We start from the raw sequence: 9410 nt of genomic DNA, 5'->3' as shown, positions 1-9410 counted from the left end.
TTAATAAAACCATTTTTTTTCTATAATTTAAATATAAATCACACAGTATCGAGAGCAGAGAGGAAGAAAAAATAAGCATTAAGTTTACATAAAAAAGAAGGTTGTTTTCAGTAGAATGAAAAAATAACAGAAAATAAGGAAAACAAGTTGTTTATGATGTATATTATTCTTTCCAAAAGATTCCAAGTGCAGACCTTCAACGAGTGACAATTTAAATAGATTGAGTAACTCTCATATATATTCTTAGAATTATAACACAATGTAAAATTATTTATAAAAGATTTTTTTGACGTTCAAAAGAAAATTTGAATATTTTATAATAAAAAAATGAGTATGAGAGTGCGCATTTTTTATAGTTCATGTGATAAAAATAAATAATATCGATAAAATGGCAACTTACCGTATATGTAACATCCCAAAAATTCACCCAAAATTAAAAAAATATTTTCAAAACTTAAATGTTGCAATAATACATAACATCCCGAACAACAACTAAAATCTATACATCAGTTTTAAGCTCAAACGCAACTGCAAAGATAACATTGAATCCTTCTAAATCGATCTTCCATCTCTTCCTTCATTTGCACAGGATCACGTGACAATCCTTCAACTGCTCCCGTATAACATCACACATTATACGATCATCGCATTCACATGCACAAACAAGCAAAGTAAGGGTGAGCTAACCTGAAACACATCATTTATAAAACTTGCATAGTTATTTCGATACAAATATCATATAATAATTAAGTCAAACATCCTCAAACCAACGTACCACAATTCCTGTTGGACACTCATTCCATAGTACCTAATAATTAACCCAGTACACAATAAACTCTCGTCCGGACGATACGTTGATGAGCAAATCAACGGAAAGTGCCCCACTTGTAATTTCATTCTTAGTCCCCTCAATATGTCCACAATCAACCACAGATCAAGACATCTTACTACAGTACCCTCAACCTCAATACATACCCAGATATCATATCATTACTGAATCAAACGATAAAACAACGAACTTATATTACATCAGATACTGTTTACACGAACATTAAGATTGATCACTTAAGCTCGAAACTAAACATCAACCGCTATTATACCGATTACCATTAGGTCGAATACCAAAAGATCAAACGCTGATTAAGATCAAGTACTTAGACTTCACGTTAAAACAGTGTACTCTGCTAGAACAATTACTATTATTTCAAACACTATTCGAACGATTGCTCAAAGATCAAATCTCGCACACCACAAATTAAGTACCATTCAGACGAACACTTTATTGATCACTTTACTGGATTTAATTCTATCTGAGGGTAACCTCATCGAGACCGGATGTTCCCTACATACAACCACTAACTATTAATGATCCCTACCTGAGACAATCATCATCCGACCCGAGCATTACCTATGAATGATCACTTCCTGAATCATGCATCATCACAACTAATCACTATTTATTAATCAATCGTTACCTCAACGACTATCAAGGCTGGTCACTCACTATAAATGATTACAACCTCAGAGCAACATCACCAATAAAGATCATTCCCTATGAACCATCGCTACGAGACAGAACACTATAATAAAGAACGCTTGAGTCTGGGTTAAACGCCTAGAGTACTCTGCTGAACACCTCAGTACTGACCGAACGTAATCAAACTAAACCTCAGGTTACCAAATTAAGATCGGACGCTAGCTACCTCAGATCCACTAACATCAAGATCAACTGTTACCTAATAACACTCGCTACCTGGAAATAAATAACACCAAGACCGAACGTCACTAGTAAGAATGCTCGTTACTACCTATAGACCCAACAAGTTTTACTTCCCGTCTCTCTCTCGAAGCATTCCAAATCCAACTTTATCTGCACTACCATCTCTCCCGTATCTGTACGACCATCACAGTTAGAAACCACAGCCACAACACACAAGATGAATAACCAGAATTATCACATTAAAAACCCACTACGTATACTATAACAATTCCCATGATAAATCGACTCACATGACACTGCATACTAGTCTTTCATAAACTGATGTCGTTTACTTATAATTCGTCGTCATAACCTGCTCTCAATAACAGGCGACCCGAGCCGTCATCCATCGCGACTTCAGACCTATCTCCCCGACTCCTCAAGGACTAACGAGTAAAAACATCGATACTACGCGTAACGATGCACTATACTCAACACAAGCCGAAGTCAGTGGGCGAGACATTCACCTCCTCGCGCAGGAGAAGGTGACACTCGAATCTCCGTCTCACGCGTGAGACTAGCAAAAATGCTAAAAAGACCGACGAAGTTACAAGTAAATAACATAGTGTATGTACCACCTCCAACAAAATAAACGTGCTCAATCACGAAGTCATACATATTCTCAATAATATGTATAACTAGAATAAACGTGCTCAATCACGAAGTCATACATATTCTCAATAATATGTATAACTAAACCAATATTGGATCAAGGAAATAAATAACAATTCTCAATAATTGCTTCAAAATACTCCCACGGATTCATGCATTGCGAACGCCATTTCCAACTCTGATACTGTCTGAATGAACGTTCTGAAATCAATCCTCATCAAAGGCCGAACGCTGCCTATTAACACCAAACCTTATTAACCGAGCTCCAAGGACGAACACTCGAGACCAAGCCTAGTCGTACGTTACTTCAGACGAGTACTTCCTGAGGATTAACATCATCGAGAACTAACGCTCACAACACAACTAACCAAAGTCGAACGCTCACAAAAACTAAGGACGAACGCTCACCAAAATCAAGAACGAACGCTCACCAAAATCAAGAACGAACGCTCATCCAACTCAAGGACGAACGCTCACCAATTCAAGGACGAACGCTCCACCAACTCAAGGACGAACGTTCACCAATTCAAGGACGAACACTCCACCAACTCAAGGACGAACGCTCACCAATTCAAGGACGAACGCTCCACCAACTCAAGGACGAACGCTTCCAGAAACCAGGGCAAACGCTCCCAAAACCAAGGACGACCGCTCCCAAAAACCAAGGACGAACGTCCAAGATCCACACCGAACACTCAAAACCGAACGCTCACTTACACCAAAAACCGAACGTTCAATAATATCAAAAAGCCGAACGCTCACCTATACAAAAACCGAACGCTCAACAATTTGGACGAACGTCCAATTTCACCAGAATTGGACGAACGTTTTGCCGACCACTATTTGGTCGAGCGCTGTTGGGACGAACGTCCAATTTTGACTCTCCAAAATTGGACGAACGCGCATTCTGCAGAAATTCTGCAGAATCGCACCAGAGCCCAGAAAGCCCAGAAAAACCTCCATTTTCATTCCTTCTTCCCAGATTTTACCCAGTTTTGCATCAAACACTTAATAACTCAAAAATCATGGAAATAAATCAAGCTCCCCTTACCTGGTTTTCTCCAAGCACAACCATCCTTCAGCCAAGAATTCTGCCCCGATCGGAAGGACGAAAACGTTCGGTTGAAATGAAGTCCTCTACTTTGCGGAGACCATGGTAGCATCAGGATAAAATTCCTACGGTCCAAGGTGCTGGAATCTTAGAGAGAAGCGAGAGAATTTTGGGATGAAGTTTTTAAAGAGAGAAAGAATGGGTTCCTTCCCCGTGAGCTGCTCACACTCTCTCTCCCTATCATGCCAAAAATGCCTCCCCCACTTTGTGCAAAGCTTCCCGTAATAATGCACCAACAATAATTGCCTTATGATAGTCAAAGGTGGGTGACCACCATGCCCCACTATGTCCTCCACCATAAAAGTTACGGGTCTTACATTCTCCCCAACAACAAAAATTTTCGTCCTCGAAAATTAAGCTTATCGGAACTAGTCGAGGTAAGTTTCTCTCATCTCATCCTCTAATCTCCAGGTAGGGTTGCCTGTTATACCATTCCAGATGACCTTAAATTGTTTAACAGTTCGTCCTCGATCCTTACTGGTTGCACTTCAAATGACAAATCCTTTCGGGCTTGCATACTCTCAACCTCAAACACTTACCTAAAATGATCTTCATGCTCTCGTGAAGGAGGAAAACCAGAAACTTCTTCAGGAAAACATCTAAGAAGTCATTCACGACCGCAAAGTTTACACTCCGAATTCTCCTGTGCCGCAAGATCTGAAACTTGAGTCGCTTCCATGGGTGATAACACTAAGAAGCAACTATCATTTTCCAGGAGGTCTTGCCTTAAAACACTGATCGACAGAAACATACCTTTGTCTTCATCATTTGAAACCTTTCATCTTAGCCTATGATCAAACCTTTCTTCTGCGTGAACCACTAATCTTGAAACATCCAACTAAAATTGACTCTGAATCATCCACTTGCTGATAAAACTTGATCATCTCCTTCAAATTTTCCCACTTAACTTAAGATTCTAACAATACTTCCTTCTCTTTCAAATACCTCATGTCCTGCCTTATCTAACTACCTCTCGAAATCTTCTCCTTCTACTTCCTTTCTTGATACTTATTTCCCCTAGTCCGCTATAGAATTTCCTATTCCTTTCTTAACTTATATTTTAGGTCATCCACCATTTTCTTATTCAGATTCCAACCATCACTAATACTTAGGTTCATGTTACCAAACTCTCACAGCGTCACCCCGTTTCTCGCCAACACATCCTTTTCTTCTGACTGTTAACGTTACTGATATTCTAAACCCAACTCATTTCTCCAACCTTGTTACACCCATATTTATCCAAAGCTTCTCTTAATCTAGCCTCTGAACTTCTTGCGAACGTACAACATATGACCTTTTGACTTGATTTCTGGAAATTTCATCACTCATAACCTTACTCCTAAACTCCAATATCTTCACTCGCCCTCCGAAGCTTAACTTTAAGTCTTCTAACTCCTATCTTCGCAGCAAGAACTTGTCCCAAAAGGCTTAAACCAATTCTAATAAAGATATACAACTCAAGTTGTCCTTGAACATGTATTCCTCTACTACTATTGAGCACATTAGACCACCACGAAAGCAAGAACAAGACATGAATTACTACAGGAAACTCCACTAAAACTCTAACTCCTTCTTAACTCTAACCTTCAGAATTAAGAAAGGAAAACCATCTATGGTAAAAGTCATGAGTGTGCACCCTCATTACTCTTATCAAGACGTTTTCTGTTCTCAAAACATCTAGTTAGATACACACCTTACTATATAGACTCGGAGGAAATGATAGATCATACTATTTACACTTAATTCTTCACAGCGAAGACACGGCAAACTCACAACACACAGGTCATCCTAAGGATGAACTGCTCTGATACCATTATTGTAACATCCCAAAAATTCACCCAAAATTAAAAAAATATTTTCAAAACTTAAATGTTGCAATAATACATAACATCCCGAACAACAACTAAAATCTATACATCAGTTTTAAGCTCAAACGCAACTGCAAAGATAACATTGAATCCTTCTAAATCGATCTTCCATCTCTTCCTTCATTTGCACAGGATCACGTGACAATCCTTCAACTGCTCCCGTATAACATCACACATTATACGATCATCGCATTCACATGCACAAACAAGCAAAGTAAGGGTGAGCTAACCTGAAACACATCATTTATAAAACTTGCATAGTTATTTCGATACAAATATCATATAATAATTAAGTCAAACATCCTCAAACCAACGTACCACAATTCCTGTTGGACACTCATTCCATAGTACCTAATAATTAACCCAGTACACAATAAACTCTCGTCCGGACGATACGTTGATGAGCAAATCAACGGAAAGTGCCCCACTTGTAATTTCATTCTTAGTCCCCTCAATATGTCCACAATCAACCACAGATCAAGACATCTTACTACAGTACCCTCAACCTCAATACATACCCAGATATCATATCATTACTGAATCAAACGATAAAACAACGAACTTATATTACATCAGATACTGTTTACACGAACATTAAGATTGATCACTTAAGCTCGAAACTAAACATCAACCGCTATTATACCGATTACCATTAGGTCGAATACCAAAAGATCAAACGCTGATTAAGATCAAGTACTTAGACTTCACGTTAAAACAGTGTACTCTGCTAGAACAATTACTATTATTTCAAACACTATTCGAACGATTGCTCAAAGATCAAATCTCGCACACCACAAATTAAGTACCATTCAGACGAACACTTTATTGATCACTTTACTGGATTTAATTCTATCTGAGGGTAACCTCATCGAGACCGGATGTTCCCTACATACAACCACTAACTATTAATGATCCCTACCTGAGACAATCATCATCCGACCCGAGCATTACCTATGAATGATCACTTCCTGAATCATGCATCATCACAACTAATCACTATTTATTAATCAATCGTTACCTCAACGACTATCAAGGCTGGTCACTCACTATAAATGATTACAACCTCAGAGCAACATCACCAATAAAGATCATTCCCTATGAACCATCGCTACGAGACAGAACACTATAATAAAGAACGCTTGAGTCTGGGTTAAACGCCTAGAGTACTCTGCTGAACACCTCAGTACTGACCGAACGTAATCAAACTAAACCTCAGGTTACCAAATTAAGATCGGACGCTAGCTACCTCAGATCCACTAACATCAAGATCAACTGTTACCTAATAACACTCGCTACCTGGAAATAAATAACACCAAGACCGAACGTCACTAGTAAGAATGCTCGTTACTACCTATAGACCCAACAAGTTTTACTTCCCGTCTCTCTCTCGAAGCATTCCAAATCCAACTTTATCTGCACTACCATCTCTCCCGTATCTGTACGACCATCACAGTTAGAAACCACAGCCACAACACACAAGATGAATAACCAGAATTATCACATTAAAAACCCACTACGTATACTATAACAATTCCCATGATAAATCGACTCACATGACACTGCATACTAGTCTTTCATAAACTGATGTCGTTTACTTATAATTCGTCGTCATAACCTGCTCTCAATAACAGGCGACCCGAGCCGTCATCCATCGCGACTTCAGACCTATCTCCCCGACTCCTCAAGGACTAACGAGTAAAAACATCGATACTACGCGTAACGATGCACTATACTCAACACAAGCCGAAGTCAGTGGGCGAGACATTCACCTCCTCGCGCAGGAGAAGGTGACACTCGAATCTCCGTCTCACGCGTGAGACTAGCAAAAATGCTAAAAAGACCGACGAAGTTACAAGTAAATAACATAGTGTATGTACCACCTCCAACAAAATAAACGTGCTCAATCACGAAGTCATACATATTCTCAATAATATGTATAACTAGAATAAACGTGCTCAATCACGAAGTCATACATATTCTCAATAATATGTATAACTAAACCAATATTGGATCAAGGAAATAAATAACAATTCTCAATAATTGCTTCAAAATACTCCCACGGATTCATGCATTGCGAACGCCATTTCCAACTCTGATACTGTCTGAATGAACGTTCTGAAATCAATCCTCATCAAAGGCCGAACGCTGCCTATTAACACCAAACCTTATTAACCGAGCTCCAAGGACGAACACTCGAGACCAAGCCTAGTCGTACGTTACTTCAGACGAGTACTTCCTGAGGATTAACATCATCGAGAACTAACGCTCACAACACAACTAACCAAAGTCGAACGCTCACAAAAACTAAGGACGAACGCTCACCAAAATCAAGAACGAACGCTCACCAAAATCAAGAACGAACGCTCATCCAACTCAAGGACGAACGCTCACCAATTCAAGGACGAACGCTCCACCAACTCAAGGACGAACGTTCACCAATTCAAGGACGAACACTCCACCAACTCAAGGACGAACGCTCACCAATTCAAGGACGAACGCTCCACCAACTCAAGGACGAACGCTTCCAGAAACCAGGGCAAACGCTCCCAAAACCAAGGACGACCGCTCCCAAAAACCAAGGACGAACGTCCAAGATCCACACCGAACACTCAAAACCGAACGCTCACTTACACCAAAAACCGAACGTTCAATAATATCAAAAAGCCGAACGCTCACCTATACAAAAACCGAACGCTCAACAATTTGGACGAACGTCCAATTTCACCAGAATTGGACGAACGTTTTGCCGACCACTATTTGGTCGAGCGCTGTTGGGACGAACGTCCAATTTTGACTCTCCAAAATTGGACGAACGCGCATTCTGCAGAAATTCTGCAGAATCGCACCAGAGCCCAGAAAGCCCAGAAAAACCTCCATTTTCATTCCTTCTTCCCAGATTTTACCCAGTTTTGCATCAAACACTTAATAACTCAAAAATCATGGAAATAAATCAAGCTCCCCTTACCTGGTTTTCTCCAAGCACAACCATCCTTCAGCCAAGAATTCTGCCCCGATCGGAAGGACGAAAACGTTCGGTTGAAATGAAGTCCTCTACTTTGCGGAGACCATGGTAGCATCAGGATAAAATTCCTACGGTCCAAGGTGCTGGAATCTTAGAGAGAAGCGAGAGAATTTTGGGATGAAGTTTTTAAAGAGAGAAAGAATGGGTTCCTTCCCCGTGAGCTGCTCACACTCTCTCTCCCTATCATGCCAAAAATGCCTCCCCCACTTTGTGCAAAGCTTCCCGTAATAATGCACCAACAATAATTGCCTTATGATAGTCAAAGGTGGGTGACCACCATGCCCCACTATGTCCTCCACCATAAAAGTTACGGGTCTTACAGTATAAATGACCATTAGCAAGATATTCACAGTAACTAATATGTAAATATATTAAAAAATATGATGATATAATTAATGGAGATTTAATCACATATATAATTAATATATGAATATTTGTACTGATAAATATATTTCAAAATTTCAATCATTTTAAATAATAAAATTTAATAGGTTTTATTAATATACATTATTTAACATATTTGTTATGCATGTATATTTTAGTTATCTGATGTAATTATGACTGTCAATTACTTTTAAAATCTTATTTATATTTTTTTAAATCTCACTTATTTTTAACCGTAGAATAACCCCCAACAAATAATAAGGGTGGGTATCTTTAATTTAAGCTCCATAAATGTGGTATGATACAATTAAATTTTAAAAATACAGTATATTAAATCAAGAAATAAAGAAGAAAAAAAATTGTTGTAAAAATACTAAAATATCATTATATACTTTTTTGTATTAGAGAGATATGTATATTTTTGTATTTTATTTTGTATACAACCAAACAAGAATGAAAATTATGGCTTTTTTGTTTTTGTTTTCTACAAACTAAAAAAAATATTTTAACTCGTTTTTTTTATTTTCACTTTATCTCTTTCAAAAGGAATGAAAGGGGAAGAATCTATTTTGAGGAATGTATAAACATTGTAGAAAAAGGAGTGTGATGAAGAAAAAACGTGGTAATATAAGATAGGGTTTTGAAAGCTGTTGT

At 38.5% G+C, this 9410-nt stretch overlaps 1 long non-coding RNA gene across 1 annotated transcript; it reads right to left on the bottom strand.

The window, feature by feature from the left end:
* Positions 1 to 362: 362 nt before the first annotated feature.
* LOC148203991 (uncharacterized) lies at positions 363 to 8670 on the bottom strand. The gene is made up of 3 exons (XR_015784345.1): positions 8316 to 8670; positions 3423 to 5503; positions 363 to 610 (listed from the first exon to the last, which is right to left on the bottom strand). It is a non-coding gene; the product is annotated as an uncharacterized LOC148203991 (long non-coding RNA).
* Between the last annotated feature and the right edge of the window lie 740 nt (positions 8671 to 9410).

This window comes from Vigna umbellata, chromosome 2 (genome assembly GCF_029865625.1).
Source record: "Vigna umbellata cultivar VRB3 chromosome 2, Vumbellata_1.0, whole genome shotgun sequence".
NCBI classification, from domain to species: Eukaryota; Viridiplantae; Streptophyta; class Magnoliopsida; order Fabales; family Fabaceae; genus Vigna; species Vigna umbellata.
The sequence above is the reverse complement of the archived record's forward strand: the minus strand, read 5'-3'. Positions and strand labels throughout refer to the sequence as shown.